Source organism: Alexandromys fortis, unplaced genomic scaffold, assembly GCF_014885135.2.
Source record: "Alexandromys fortis isolate MF-2015 unplaced genomic scaffold, M_Fortis_MF-2015_v1.1 scaffold_13, whole genome shotgun sequence".
In the NCBI taxonomy this organism is placed as follows: Eukaryota; Metazoa; Chordata; class Mammalia; order Rodentia; family Cricetidae; genus Alexandromys; species Alexandromys fortis.
In genome coordinates, this window is record NW_026067908.1 from 6,019,996 (window position 1) to 6,036,446 (window position 16,451).

The following is a 16,451-nucleotide window of genomic DNA, read 5'->3' on the forward strand; positions in this document are numbered from 1 at the left end:
TGACGCCTACAGATTGGACAGAGTTGGCCAGGGCCTGCTTGACTAAGGGACAATTTCTAGATTTTAAGTCTCTGGTTGCCGATAGAGCCCATACCCAGGCTAGAGTTAATGCTCAAAATGGTTATCATGATTGGACAGCTGATATGCTTCTGGGACAAGGACAGTTCGCTGGCAACCAGGTTGGACTTCCTATGGAGGTCTATCAACAGATAAGTGATATTCATTACAGGGCCTGGAAGGCGCTCCCCAATAAGGGGGAGGTGGCTGGAAATTTGACAAAAATTATCCAAGGGCCTGTGGAGCCGTTTGCAGATTTTGTGGGTAGGATGATGGAGGTTGCAGATATCATGTCCCCGCTGACACCCTACGGAGGAAATTTGCCCTGACCAGGAATGATGCTAGAAGTATTGTAAAAGCTTGTTCTTCTTGTGTCACCTTTCTCCATCCTCCTCATGTTGGCATCAACCCCCGGGGTCTGCGACCAAATGCCTTATGGCAAATGGATATTACTCATGTTCCGGAGTTTGGCCGCATCACGTACCTTCATGTCTCAGTGGACACCTACTCTGGTGTCATTTTTGCCACCCCTTGGCGGGGGAAAAATCTATTCATGTGAAGACCCATTGCTTGGAGGCCTGGGCGGCATGGGGAAAACCTGTCCATTTAAAGACAGACAATGGCCCTGCCTACTCTTCCAAGGGTTTTCGTGCCTTTTGTGCACAACTCCAGGTCGAGCACACTTTTGGTCTGCCCTACAACCCCCAAGGCCAGGGGATAGTGGAAAGAGCCAATCGCAGCCTCAAGGAGCTCTTACAAAAACAAAGAGGGGGAATGGCTGAGACTGCGTCCCCCAGGAATAGGATTGCTATGGACCTTTTTACTCTTAATTTTTTGATAATGGATGACAAAGGTCGTACGGCAGCCGACCGACATGCCCACACCTCCCCGGAAGGGGCAGGGAAAGTGATGTGGAAGAATGTGTTGGATAATAAATGGTATGGCCCGGACCCCGTTATCTGGAGGTCCAGGGGAGCTATTTGTGTTTTTCCCCAGGATCGAGAAGTGCCTCATTGTGTCTCGAGTCACCTGACCAGAACTGTTGAAGTCCATCATGAAAATGACTCCGCCACTCTTTAGGATGCTGATACTGCTGATCCTGTCGAAGATGATGCCACTGTTGTTCCTGATGACGATGGCGGTGACAATCCGGATTCAGGCGGAGCAGAGATGGGGAATACTGTCTGCCTTCCCTAAGCCGATTCCTGTTTGGCCAACACCATGATCTTGCTCCTCCTCTTCTTCCTGTGCTTCTACCGCTGGTCCATTATGTGCCTCCTGGAAAAGAAGTTTCTTCATCTTTCAATCTTGAGGGATTTTCTGGAGGCAAGAATCTATGGTCTCCCTCCATCATGTCAAGCTCACTCTTGTCATCCGAGGTATCTGGAAGACTGTTAACACTGCTGCTTTAGCTGCAGACACTGATAGACATACTGGGAATAGACTGATTACTTCCAACACTATTCACTGTTCCTGTTCGCCACAATACCTCGGTTTCCCCCCGTTTTTTGAAGCAGCTTCTTGTGACCCTGGCTCGACTGCTGAGTCCTTCACTGGGACGTTGCTGCTGTGTTCTGCTCGGTGCCCATTTCAATTTCGCAAGCCCCAGCTGAACCTGTTTGACACTTAGCATGTAGTGTTTCACCATCTGACACTTTTGAACTTTGCTCAAAGGATAACACACTGGTGGATTCCTTTGGAGCAACAAGCTCGGTTTGGCTGCAGGCTTCCTCAGTCCCTCTTTTCCGAGATGACCTATTGGTGGTGGAATAAAATAAAAAAGAAGATACAAAAAAAAAGGAAGCCCCCCCCCTTTTGTTTGGGGATGTATAATCTGCCTATGGCTAAAATGCTGCCCCCGAGCTCAGACATCTCGAGATAAGGTTGCGGTTCTACGAGCGTTAGCCTCTTTGGAGAATGGTGATTCACCCCAAGTATGGTTATCTGTCCTAAAAGGCCAGTAGGTTTGTTCCTTGCATAGCCTTTGCACTCTCAGGGAGAAATTCTCCATTGCACTGAGGAAGGTATGAATTTTTACTCTGAGTACTGCCTTTGCACCGCCCAGGAGTTTATTCCATTGCACGGGAGAAGGAGTACCAGGAGTTTTAGGCCTCCTTTGATCGGTCCTTGCATCATGAGGTGAGGACCTGAACTGGAGTAAGACCTTCTCACTGGCCTACAGAGAAAAACAGAAAGGGGGAACTGCTGGGAGCCGATTTGAGTGGCTGCCATTACAAGATGGCATTTGGCCCCGGCCTCGCTTGATACCATAATAAAGGTTGCAGTTCTTCCACCAGAAAACAGGATGAGTTGTTGTGATCTAGCTGCCCACACTTCCCCTGACTGGCAGGGGAACTTCCTTGTGGTCTGTAATTGACAGGGATGTTCCCCTGCTTTCTTTCCAGAAGGTGGGTCTCCAGAAAAGCAGTTAAAGTATCAAAGTATCAAAGGTTGCTAGGCAGACTCCCTATATAAGCAGCTGCAGCTCAGAGCTCGGGGCCCCTTGCTTTCTGCTCTCCCTATAACCAAGAGGCTCCAATAAAGTGTGATTTGAGAAGAATCCTCGTCTGGTGGCTGTTCTTTCCTGCTGGTCAGGGAGTTCGCCACAGTCCACCACTGGTGAGAATATAATATTTTCCCTAATTTCCAAATACTCACTGGATTGGTAAAAACCTAGACCACCACCGACAGAACTGGCCATGGATTCAGGGGACCATCTTGGAACCATGTGGAGAACTCTACCATTGGCATCTAGGAAGGCTGAGGAGAAACACATCACAGGAGACAGAGGAGGACCAAGGAAAGCCCTGGCGTAGGGTGGGCATGGATGCATGTGTTTGTAACCTCAGCACTAGAGGTGGAGATGGTGGATCCCAAGCGCTTGCTCTGGAAAGTCTTTCTAGAAATGGAGGATGTTTGGTTCAGTGAGACATCCTGTTTGAAGGTGATAAGAAGGTGAGCAAGAGAGGAAGACACCTCATGTCCTCCTGCTCTGGTCTCCACATGTGACGCACGGTGGGGACACACACACAGCATGCATACACACACACACACACACACACACACACAGAGAGAGAGAGGCATGCACCACATACACAGACACTCTTGCCCTCTCGAATGCACACACACACAGAGAGAGAGAGAGAAAGAGAAAGAGAGAGAGAGAGAGAGAGAGAGAGAGAGAGAGAGAGAGAGAGAGAACGCATGTACACACAGTACTGATAGACTTTTCTTTCCTGTGTGACTATGGACAGAAAGGGCTTCTCACATACTATATTTATAAATATGCTTGAAATGGACAACTGACTGTGTGAGCGTGCTTGGGCCCTCCAAGATATCTTCCTTAATGTTTACTTTGGGACTGAGGAGGGTGTCATCACCAAGAAGAAACTAGATTGCCTCATTGTAGGAGGAGGAAAGTCACTGGTATGAACGACTTGGTAACTGGGATGTAGGTGCCAAAATGGAGGTAGCCTCTCCAAACTGCCTATCATTTGCCACTGGTGCACCTCCTGATCCTATGCTCTCCAGAAACAAGACCCTTTGGCCTGGATGAGAGCTCTTTGTTTTGTTTTGGAAGATTAAAAAGGAGAAGAGCTGGGCAGTGGTGGCACACGCCTTTAATCCCAGCACTCGGGGAGGCAGATGCAGGCAGATCTCTGAGTTTGAGGTCAGCCTGGTCTAGAGAGCGAGTTTCAGGACAGCCAAGGCTACACAAGAAACCCTGTCTTGAAAGAGAAAGAAAGAGAGTGGAAGGGAGGGAGGAAGAGAGGGAGGGAGAAGAGAGAGAGAGAGAGAGAGAGAGAGAGAGAGAGAGAGAGAGAAAGGAGAGGAAGGTCTAGGCATGATGGCACATGCCTTTAGTACCAGCAGCGAATGCTCTTGCTCAGTATGGGATCTTAGCATCCCAGCACTGGGAATGGCACCACCCCAGTTAAGAAAATGTCCCCCACAGGCATGCCCGGAGACCCCTAGCTGATTCTCGATCTCACTATTTTGACAGCTGAGATTACCCATCGCATTGTATATTCAGCCTCAACTCCCTACAAGCTGAGCTGGGCCCTAGGTAGAAGGACTCAGTCTGTCCAGAGACCAGTCTTGGATCAATGGAGGAGATGCGAGATCAAGTTGCAAAGCCGGATCATAGACAGCACGACAAAACTTAGAACAAATAAAACCACCGAAAATGCTGGAAATAACACACACCTACTCATAATTACATAAGATAGTAGTGACCCATCCCCCAAAATGTAGAAGTAAAGTGATGGTTTTGTCTCTGACGCTGACCAAGAGAGGAGGAACGGGGTACATTGTTGTAAAGTAAGGCACATTCTGTTGGTAAATCGTCACGTGCTGTTGGAGCTTACTGAGAAGCTGGCTCTGGAAGTGGGGTTGCCCCCATATCCCACATTTCATAATCAAGTATATTTGTCTCAAGGTGTCCTTCTAGGTCCTTAGTCTGGGGATGGGTTGCCTCCGAACTCTGCGATGGGGGAGAACAGCAAAACAGCCCTAGAGTAAAAACACTATCCTTGAGAACAGCCGGAAGGTAAGACACTTCCAGCAGAGGTACCACTATTTATCCCATGATCTTAAAATGCTCACAGTGGGAAGGAGAAGCTGGAAGTTCAGTCTCGGGAGGAGTGGCCACAGGGAGAAAGCTCCAACAGGAACTCCAGCTCAACTTCCCCAGGCGTTTTCTGGTGGATGCTGTGAGCCAACCTGATGCTCGGTCGTCAGCAGTTGCCATAGATATGTCCTTCCTCATCCCAAACTCAGGACCATGCTGTCATTATCAGCTCCTATCGGAAGAGGCAAATCTCTGCACTTACCATGCCTATGCCCTCATTTCTTGATACAAATAACATGGTACCCGGGTCACAGCCCATTGATTTAAATGGATGTGTATAATGATGGCTTTGATTCGATGGGCCTGGTGGCCGGGCCTTCTGCAGGCATGGGTGGAGAAACTACTAGCATAAGGAGAAGGGACAGCTAATGGGTTGAGCATGTACTGCAGATACAGCAAAATAGTTACAAGACAGCAGCCGCCTGCTCTAATGAGGTACAGACCGTCCTCTTGTAAGGATCCTCCTGGAGGACGTGGCTGCAGGTTGGGAAGCCGTTCATAGTAATGGATATACATAATGATACGGAAACATTCATGAAAGGCCCAATATGTTCGGTGCAAGCATTTGTCCCCACAAAAATGACAAGCAATACCTTTTAGAAAGACACTGGAGGGTTGGAGGTGTATCTCGGTGATCAGGCAGCACACTCAAGGACCCGGGTTCAATTCTTAGTACTACAAAGAAAAAGAAGAAGACATTTAAGATCTCCAAGAAACTGCTCACTGCAGGTGCCCACACACCAAAAAACAGCGCTTCTTCGATTTCTGGGAAGCTTCTTTGTTTGTTGTAAATTCTGGACTGGCTTGTGGCTGTCCGATGATTGTTTTACTGCGTGAAGACACTAAGTGATGTACCAGGCGTTGTGGCTGAAGACTTTAGTCTTAGCACAGAAGATCTTTGTGAGTTTGAAGACATCCTTGTCTACATAACAAATTCTGTGCCAGCCAGGACTACGTAAGACTTTGACTCAAAAAGTAAAATAAAATAGACAAAACCAAAGAAACAAACAAAACCCCTCAAACTCCACCCCAAACACTAAGAAACAAATACACAAAAGAACTACCATCTCACACCACTATCACGGGACACAGAGGCAGGCAGATCTCTGAGTGCAAGGTCAGTCTGGTCTACAGAGTGAGTTCCAGGACAGCCAGGGCTACACAGAGAAACCTTATCTTGGAAAACCAAAAGAACAAAAATTAATCTAACAAACAAAACCTACCATCATCTTTCTCGTAAAAAAAAAAAAAAGAGTAGCATCAGGGACAGGAGGGTGCCTAAAGTATTAGAATAAATGTCATTCCTTTAGATTAAATACATTCACCAAGATGACAGACTTGTGACAACTCAGAATTTTTCCAGTCCTCTACAATTTCAGGAAGGGTTGTCGAGCCTGGCCGAATGACCCTGCTCTTAGGAGCGGCTGTACAAAGGTTGTTCACTCGGGGCCGGCATCACTACCTCAGAACCAATCAGAGGCACCGACACCCTGACTCCACCCCAGCAGGATGAAGCTAAGGTCCTGGGCACAGAGCGAGGCTTTAAAACCCTATAGGTAATCCTGGCATGCCTAAGCTTGAGGGTGATTGCTGCAACCCCCTTCTTCTCGTGGATCTCACGGGCCTCCCCTGGAAAACCTTCAGGGACGGCTTTCTACCACCTCCCAAAGAAATCTGTTTAACGTGGGTTATATCCAGTGACTGAAAGCTTCTACAGACTCCCCTGTATGAGTTCTGTTGTCCTGAGCGGCACTGAATGGGTCTTTTCTGTCTCCCCTACCTGACAATACTGGGTGTATTTGATAAGTCGTATGGCTCTTCACAGCAGGTAAGCGCAGCCGACACAAACCGCTCCTTAGCTGACTCAATCTGTAGTCATCTCCTCAGTCTGCCCTGGCTGCCCTCTTATTAATATTTATATTATTGTCAGTAGTAGTTATAGATATTAGTATTATTAACTACTATTTATTGACTTAGTATGGAGATGCTCTATAGGCTCTTGAATTCTTTGTACCAGGCCTGGAAGATGGATCTGTAAGCTCTAAGTTGTAGATACAAAATAAGCTCACACCCAACATCCCTTAGCCTGTGAGTGAGCCTGGATTCTACATTCATTACTGTGGCACCTCAGGGCCTTCTGCTATTTCCATGATAGCAGACTATCCTGAAATTTCTACCAAAAAAATCCCTAATCTAGGCAAGGCTGAGCCAGGAAGCGAGTTGCAGGATTGAGTATATAGCGTAACAGGAACAGCATGGGCTCTGGAGTGAATAAATCCAAGTTGAGTAGTGCCAACGCTATTACTAGCAATATGGGCGACTTTGACTGGGTTGCCAAGCTCTCTAGGCCTCCGTTTCCTCTTCAGTGAAGTGGGGATTTTAATAGCACCCCTCTAAAATTGATATGAGAACAAAATAAATTAGTGCTTATGAAGTACTTTGTTAACTAGTTTTAAGTCACTTGACCCAAGAAAGAATCACTGGGGAAGAGAAGATTCAATTGAGAACATGCTGCCATCGGATTGACCTGTACACTTGTGTGGGGGGCATTTTCCTGATTGGTGATTGATGTGGCCAGGTGGTCCTGGATACTGTTCTAAGAAGGCATCCTGAGAAAGCACCTCTCCGCAGCCTCCACTTCAGTTCCTGTCTCTAGGCTCCTGCCTTGAGTTCTTGCCCTGCCTTCCCTCCACAGGTACTGTGATGTGGAACCATAAGCTGAAACAAACCCTCAAGTACAGAACAAGCACTCGACATAAGACCTGTTAGTGCTCCTGCCTGTATGTTCCCAGCAGTTATGTAACGTTTGCATAGATGGGCAGGTACAGACACATGCACATTACAGCAATCTAAACACTCTCCTTTGCCCTCAATGGACACCCACCTGTGTCTGACTGTGGGACTCTTCAGCACACTGACAGCCAACTCCCTGACCCCGTGGCTCTCTTGGCAAGCCATCCTCCATGTGTGCAGGCTCATCTTCCTAAAACCCACCGCTAACGCGCCATCCTCAATGAAGTCCCGAGTTTCTTTTCTTGACTTCCTAAGGTCGTTATACCACGCAGCCCAGTTCTCTGCCTACTTTGTTCCCACTGCTGTGAGATGTGTCCTGTGGTGTCAGGTGGACACCTGCCTTCATGCACAGCTCAACTGTGCTCTTTTTCTCGCAAAAGCCACTCCTCCCCACCTCCTCCCATTCTTTAGCCCCAAGGACTTTCTATACATTTCCCCCCCCCCACACACCTTGAGTAAGAAAAACATTATGTTGTAAAAGAGGGAGGAGTTGCCGGTAGGATCTAGGTAAGGCGGGCACTGCTGTGGCCTCGGGACAGGGCAGGTGATTGTGCAACAGGGTGGAAAATAGAGCAACCCAAAACTCTTGTTTCACGCACGGGCCCAGACCTGCCCAGGCTATGTTTTAAATATAATTGCTGAACGTGTAGAGTCGGTAGCGGTAACAGATCTCTGTGGAGTGTTTGCTGAGTACTGGGCCCATTGTTAAGTGCTTTATAAACACTAATTCATTTTGTGTTCATAGCAGCCTGATGAGAGGGTGACTGCTATTATCCCCATTGTACAGAGGAGGAAATTGAGACCTAGAGAAAGTGGCGACACACTCCCGGCCACATCATTAGTCATCGTTCAGAAGATTCAATCCAGATTTGCTTGTCTGAGGCTCATGTTCGTGCCCATTAGTTTTCCTGCCACTTCCAAGGAGATGTGGCCAACGGATCCTCTTTAATTCACTTGATCTTTAGTTCTTGGCTTATCATGAAGTTATGAAAAGAGCTTAGATTTCACCATTAGAAAGTTGTAGGCTCAAGTTCCAAGTCTCCCTCTTATCAGCGTATCATGCCCACAAGACCGAATGTCCTCATCAGCAAGCTGGGATAGTAAATCTCCTTGTCATAGTATCTGTGGAGACAAGATGAGGCCAAGGAATCCAAGGTCCTTGCTTGGAGCCTTGTTCCCAGCTTGTTCTCTGCTTTCTGTTCCCCCTTCCCTTCTCCCATGTGACACGGTTTGCCAAGATCAATGACTTTTAACATAGTCACCGTTGTGCCTCACAGTGCTTTGAGCAATATTTATAGATGTACAGAGGCACATGGGACGGGACTGTCGCTTCCTGGCTAAGGGGTCTCTGCTTAGTCTTTTCCCATATACCTTTTCTTCAGTTATGATGTCAAAACTAAATCTCTCTTCCACCTGTGCCTTTCTTTCCATCCTTTCAACAACACTTGCTGCTCTCTCTGTGTGTTCGGTGGGCTACCAGGAGCTGGGGCTGTCAGGGTGTTTGAATTTTGGCTCACAGTAAAGAAACGCAGCCTGGCCCTGGTCTTGTAGCCAGGGCTATGCTGCCAACGTTGGGTGTAGGCAATTTGGCACACCTGGAGATTATTAGATAGTAATAGTTAATAAAAGTCTTTTCCCACACTGCTTCCCACAACTCTCTCCTCATCTTAGCACTGTGGCCATGGAGTGAGGACTGGTGAGACTCCACAGTCGTGTTTGGGGTGATAGTGGGACTATAATTGGCCCCCATGAGCGCATAGGGAGTGGCTCTGTTAGGAGGTGTGGCTTTGTTGGGATGGGTATGGCCTTGCCAGAGGAAGGGTGTCACTGTGGGGGTGGGCTTTAAGGTTTCCCGTGCTCAGGATGCCGTGGAATGTCTCAATCAATTTCCTGCTCCTTTCTGATTGAGATGTAGCCAGCACCACATCTGCCTGCGTGCTGCATGAGGATAATGGACTGAACCTCTGAAACTGTAAGCAAGTCACCCCAATTAAATGTTTTCTTTATAAGAGTTGCCATGGTCACGGTGTCTCTTCACAGCAATAAAAACCCTAACTAAGATAGCTGGGTACAAGCTTGTCTCATTTTGCTTTGTCTGATTACTTTTTGTTGTATTGGTCTTTTCGTTTATGTTTTTGTTGGGTTGCTTTTTGTGTGTTTCTTGGTTTTCGTTTTTTTTTTTTTTTTTTTTTTTTAAAGAGAGTAAGGTCAAGGAATTGGGTGGGAAGGGAGGTAGAGAGGATCTTGAAGGAATCAGGGGAGGGAAAAAACATGATCAAAATACACTATATAAATATTTTTTTTTGATATTTCGAGACAGGGTTTCTCCGTAACTTTTGGTTCCTGTCCTGGAACTAGCTCTTGTAGACCAGACTGGCCTTGAACTCACAGAGATTCGCCTGCCTCTGCCTCCCGAGTGCTGGGATTAAAGGCGTGCACCACCACTGCCCCGCATAAATAAATTTTTTAAATAAAAAAAGTAAAAAAACTTTTTTCACTTTTTTTAGATGATCAAATTTTATTTGTGTGGGTGTTTGCCTGCGTGCTTGTTTGTGCATCGTATGCAGACAGTGCCTTCAGAGGACAGAAGAGGGCGTCAGAGTCTTTGGAACTGCAGTTCCAGCTAGTTGGAAGCCACCAAAAGGGTGGTAGGAACCGAACCTTGTCCTCTGTCAGAGGCACAAGTGTCCTTAACTGCTGAGCCGTCTCTCCAGACCTAAAAAAAAAAAAAAAAAAAAAAAAAAATCCAACCCTTTTATTGCTAAAGAATTTTTTGTGTCACGAATTCCCCCATGCAAAGAGTATGATTCAGTAACGGCCAGGCAGCTGTCACCCTCTCTGTCCTAGGGTACATCCAGGCTCACAACAAGCTGACTTGCTTATCTTCGTCCGGAAGGCTGAGCTAGTCAGTTCCTTCCCTAAAGCTCAGCCGAGTCCGCCTCACCCGCTCAGTGACGGTGCTGAGCTCGTGGTTAGGAAGACAGACTTGAGGAATGCCTTGTGGACAGGCATCTTAATTAGACCACTGAAGTTCACTTGATGAATGGCTCGACACGAGAGTGCAGCCCCTGGGGAGACTCTTTAAAGGAAACCGGAGACCGGAGCTCTCTGCTGTCTGGGTGTGGCTCCTACTGCAAGATGGGGCTGGCCGGCAGTTCCTGCTTCTGCTGGCCTTCCTTTTCTCCGTCACCCTGTCTACGGAGAGCCCCTGCTGCAGCAGTACCTATCCCACCTGCCCTGTCCCCGCGTCCTGCCTCTCTAGAGGGGCTCTGAGGGGACCTTGCTCGTGCCTTTGGCCCCCATTTCTCCAGTCCTTTACCCCTTGCTTTCTTCCTTTGGCCCCAAGGGCTCTCTCTCAACTGCCTGTTCTACATCACCTGTGACTTTAGAGAGACCACACCTAATGGCTTTCGTAGTCTTCCAACCTGGTGGCTGAGCCCCCCTCTCTCTCTTCCCTGAATCCCACCCTCTCTGTGCTGTGTCCTGGGGCCTCCTTCACTGTCTGACTCTTGAGTCTCTCACCTTGCTCTGCTTCTGCCCCTATGGCTAGCTGTAGTGCTGCAGGCCCCCTCCTTGGCCCATTGGTCTCTGGATGCTGGATACCCCATCCCCAGGGTAAGCCCACTGGTCACTGTGGCAGAGGCTGTAAGGTGCAGGCTGGCGAGGAGAAACTGGTTTTCAGCCAAGCGGCCTTGGTGCTGACCTTCCAGTACTGTGGCATTGCGTGGGACTCTGCTGTTGGCCTTGTGTTCTGGGATGAGCTGGTTTCAATCAGCGTAGCTTCTGACCCTGAGGTTAGAGACACTGAGGTACAATCCCTTCTTTGAACCACTGCCCAATGACCTTAAGCAAGCCAACACTATAATTTTGTGACCCCGGAGTGTTTTTCCCATATAAAAAGGTGGGGCGTAGCTTGAAGTATTTTCCATCCTGCTGGTCCCCCTTGGACTGGTTTTTCTCTGCCCGCCTATTCCCGAAGCTGCTTATGAAATAATCACTCTGAGTTTTATTATCAGTTACAATTGTTTGGCCAGTGTCTTAGGCTTCTTACTGGCTATCTCTAACTATTAAATTAACCCATTTCTATTCATCTGTGTATTGCCACGAGGCTGTGGCTTACTGGTGCGGCATGTTACTCCTTCAGCGGCTACATGGCGTCTCTTTGACTCTGCCTAATATCTCTCTCTATCTCTGTTTGGATTACCCACCTGGCTTTACTCTCCTGAGCCATTGGCCACACCAATAAAAGCAACACACATACAGAAGGACATCCCACATCAATGGTGTTTTCATTTGTTTTGGAGTGTGTGTGTATGTGTGTGTGTGTGTGTGTGTACACTCAAAGAAAGACTGCCTTAGCTACTTAGCGAGGGAGGCTTGTAACCCCACCTCCATGACCCTTCACAGGGGAGATAGATATGATGATCTCTCAGGGCATCTGTGGAATACAAAAACCCTAAACTGGAGAGCTCCCATGACCCCTGTACTGTCCCATGCACTCCCAGACACATTTGCAACTGGTGGCCCTGGAGAAGGGTCTTTGAGCCTATCAACTGGTCACGACCCAGGTCAAGACACTGGAGAGTCTTGGCAGAAGACTAAGAGACTCAGAGTGGCTGGGGCGCATTCCCTTGTGCTTCTGCAGCATACAAAGAGAAAGCATCCACCTGGAAGGTGAGCCAGTTACTGTCATTATGTTGGACGGCCATCACCAGTGTCTTCATGACAGCAGAGGGGTCTGGCTGAGGAGCAAGGCTGCTAGCTCCTACCTGGACCTGTAAGTCTCGGCTACACAAATCTTCCAAGGGGTCAGGAAAGGACTCAGTCACATTACCTAGAGGCTTGTGATGTTCTCACATGGCTCTCTAGACTCTGTGCTGGGGACAGTCAAATGAGTATGAACGACAGTCACACTTAGCTGGGAGCCACAAAGAGGGAACCTTGTCCATGGACAGGTAGGCTAGGGCCATCACTACCTTTGGTCATGGAAATGTCATCCAAGCTTGGCTCTGTACTAACTTAACCCAGATGCTGGTAGGTACAAATGAAAGCAAGGTCCTTCCCATGAGAAGGCAGCCATTTGCAAGCCAGGAAGCAGGCAGATTCACTGGCACCTTTACCTTGACTTCCTAGTCTCCAGAACTGTGGGAAGGAGGTTTATAAGTCACCCACTGTGTGATGTTTTTGCTATAGCAGCTTGAACACAGCATCACAGGCTAGGACTGTGCAAGTCTCAGTTTTTTGGTTGTTGTTGTTTTTGTTTTGCCCACAGGCTCAACATTGACTTTGTATACAAGCTCAAGAGAGAGAGAAGACAGAGGGAGGGAGGAAGGGAGGGAAGGAGGGAGGGAGGGAGAAAAAGAGAGAAATGGGGGGGGGGAAGGAGTATTCAGCTGTTAGTTTGATGAGGGATGAGACACTCCTTCCTGTTTACTTCCTGAGGACTTCATGTATTCTCCTCTCCTGGGAGCATCACCCAGTATTTTTCTTCCATGTGTTCCCCTCCCCTGGGAGCATCCCCCAGCATCTTTGGTGAAGTAGTAACTTCACTGGCAGCATCTAGGTGGGTCCAGGCTTCAGATTTCCAAGGGCTTGCAGGACTTCCTCCAGCCTCAGTGCCACCAGCACCAGGCATACAGCTCCCTTCACAAGGACTGGCTGCCATGCCCTGGGCCCCTCCTCCAGAGCTTGCTTTTTGTGACTTCTGCTTTCTTCCCAGCCCTGAGTAGACCTCGGGAGTGGAGGGTCTTCTCCACTGTTTTCTTTGTGACCTTCCAGCTACGGAGTTAACAATCTCAATTCAGCTCAAGTTTCTCTCTCACACATTCTCTCTGTTAATGTGATTGGACCTTGACTAATATGCTTTATGATATGCCAATTTAACAATAAAAAGAATATCCATTCCAGCTCTGAATTCCTGGAGGGCAGCCACTAGGTCACTGGAATGAGTCTAACATCCATTAGTAAGAGCTTGGAGCATTGTAGTGTGTGTGTGTGTGTGTGTGTGTGTGTGTGTGTGTACGTGTAAGGCACAAAGCCATTATAAACATTAGCCTTCATGCTAGGCTGCAAAAGGGCCTTGTTATTAAATATTTGCTGGTTGAATGGAACACACATTTTTAGCTTCTTAGAGGTGGCAAGGAATGAAAAGTCCAGGCTTTGGAGCCAACAGGACTTGGCTCTAGCCTCTGTCCTCCCACATCTAAGGCAAGTTTCTCCACTTTCTCTCTTGGAGGTGGTGCCAGCGGCAGGGAACGGGTGGCAGAGGTGTTGGGTGGCTGCCAGGGTACAATGTGTTAAAAGGACACTAAGTTGAGCTTCTAATCAGGTTCCAGCTGAGAAGAACAAGAGGTGCGTGGTAACTTAGGGAGATTAAATTATCCACGGAGATGAGAAAAATGGGAGGTCAGCTTCGATGAAGTAGAGATAAGGAGTGAGCCAAGGCTGAAGGCTTCTCTGAGGAGGTTCTTCACTTACGGGGGCTTCTGAGATAGTTGGTAACCACCGTGAGTCAATCGACGCACAAATCCTGGCCCTGTGTATCAGGCCCTGTACTGGGGGACAGAGATGAAGAAGTGAGAACGTTTGTTCTCAGAAACTCTGTAAGTACATCCAGCTTGAGTCTGCTAAGGGATGATGGGGTGCTGTGCCCCAGGCTGGGAGATGAAGATGGATTACAGCTGGCTTCAGGAGGCCCAGGAGCTGGCTTCACGGCTTGCAGCTCTTCTGGGAAAGCCTAGAATGATTCTCAGCATCCTCTTGATGGCTACAACTCCAGCTCCATGGGATCTGATGCCTTCTTCTGGCCTCCAGAGACACAAGTCATGCGTGTGGTACAAAGACATATATGCAGGCAAAACAGCCATACATATTTTAAAAAATAATAATAATTTAAGAAAAATAAAGCAGTCAGAAATTCAGAAGTCAGTAAGGGGCAGGTGACACCAAGAGCCAGGACCTAGACCTGGGAGCTCACCTCAAACAGCGTCCTGTCTTTCTCACTTTCCACCCCACCCCATCCCCCGAAAGCTTACTGCCATCCTGTTCAGGCCATTAAATCTCAGCTCTGCCCCCAGAATTAACTGAGCTGTAGAGAATAAGCGTATGGTTTGGGGTCCAAATCCTATTCTTCCACTTGCTACTTATGGGACCTTGAGTCATCCTAAACCAGACTTAGATCCCAGATGGATCATCTCTGCCCCTCGGGGTTGTGGGGAGAGCCGAGTGGGGTGATGTCTGCTGCACTCTTTATCTCTTCCAAAATCCGGTTAGTCACTTTATTACTCAGGAAACTCAGGGAAGAGTCCTGCTGGTTTGAGGCTCTCCATCTTTTGTTTCTGAAGAGTGGAAACTCCTGTCTTGCTTCCTAGGGGAGTGGCTTGTTAGATGGGGAGGGGTGTGTCAGAGAAAAGAGTTGGGTCCCTCTCCTGTTTGGAAAGGTCTTTGGGTCTGTCTGACTTCAATCCTCAGATCCTCCCACCACCCACGATGCTTCTTGCTGTCCTGTGTCCTCTCATGTCACAGGGCTGCTTAGAAACTCTCAGTGGCCCTCTCACCCACAAAATCAAACAGCAGCTCCCCCTGACCTTAGAGGTATTTCTAATGTGGGGCTCTCCCTTCAAGGCCGCAGCATGCCCTTGAGTTGGGCTAGCCAAGGGTGGCGTGCTCCAGGGGCAGCTCCCTGCTGTGGGGCACACATGTAGCCCATCCCCATGACTTCCCATTCCCCCAGTGCTGACACAGCATCCTCCACTGCATTCCTCCCCACATCTGGGAAGCTCCAAAGCTGGAGCCCATGGCCACAAACAAAACCTGACAAGGCCGGATCCTGTCTTTACAGCTTTCCTCAAAGCTACAGACCAGATCTGATGCCTTGACTAGACTCCGCGTCATAGCTAGAGGACCAGGTAGGAAGATGCGGATGGACAGACCTGCTGGGGGAGGTCACGGCAGTGACTGCAATGGCTCCATTAGGTTCCCCGAGACAGCACCAGGCCTAAATCACCGTGTTTGCCTCACTAACCAGTCAATGTCCAGTGGCAGGGAGGTCTCAAGGGGGCTCCCGGTAGCTTTGTGGCTAGCCTAGCCTCTCAGCCAGGTTCTCTAGTCCTTCCAGCAGGCAACAAGGTGCCCACAAACCCCTAGCATTCACCTCCTCTGCTCCTGTGCCTGCCAAAGGGATGTGCTGTGTGCAAACAAATCATCCTTCCTGTGCGCTGGTCTCCGCCAGGATGCTGAGGATGCAGCCATTGCAATGCTGTTTCTGCTCTTAGAGACCCCCAGTGCAGCCGGCTATGAGGCTATGTGAATGACATCACCCCCCCATGGATCCACTCACCTAGCCTTTGGGGACTCAGCTCTCGGCTAGGTATGCTGCAAGTAGAAGTCAAGTTAGAGTTGAAGTCAGAAGTCAGCACAGAGTAAACCAATTCACCTTTTCTCTCTGCCCACACCAACCTGGGGAAGCCCTGCCTGCTCTTCATAGTAAGACCCATCTGCAGTTTCTCTACAAAAGCCCTGTGACCCTAGCTCCTGCCCTGTTCCAACTTTCAGACAGGTTAGCCACTCCTTCCTTGGGCCCTGGTCACTGTGTTATGCTGGTCAGGAATTGTTCCCACACCATGGTGAGACCAGGGCACTGAGAGGTCAGATGTTCTAAGTCCTTCGTGGGACTCTGGGTAGGCAGAGTTAGTAGTACAGACGTAGTGTTGCAGAATATTATTTTAACTATGTAACATTTGTCTATGCTGTGGAATATTACTTTAACGGTGTAAAAATATGTTCCATTTGTTTTGCTGCATTGTAAAGATGTGTTGCTGGTTCACCTTGCTTGTCTAAGGCATCTGATTGGTCTAATAAAAAGTTGAATGGCCAATAGCTAGGCAGGAGAGGGATAGGCAGGGCTGGTGTCAGAGAGAATAAATAGGAGGAGCTTGAAAAGAACAAAAGGGAAGAAGAATGGAGAGGATGA

At 48.4% G+C, this 16,451-nt stretch overlaps 1 long non-coding RNA gene across 2 annotated transcripts; it reads right to left on the reverse strand.

Moving 5' to 3' along the window:
• Positions 1-4,262: 4,262 nt before the first annotated feature.
• On the reverse strand, positions 4,263-6,071 carry LOC126498069 (uncharacterized). Of its 2 annotated transcripts, XR_007590764.1 has the most exons (4): positions 5,911-6,071; positions 5,281-5,362; positions 4,663-4,859; positions 4,263-4,540 (listed from the first exon to the last, which is right to left on the reverse strand). It is a non-coding gene; the product is annotated as an uncharacterized lncRNA (long non-coding RNA). The 2 variants fall into 2 exon arrangements; XR_007590765.1 differs by having other exon boundaries at positions 4,263-4,859.
• Positions 6,072-16,451: the final 10,380 nt, after the last annotated feature.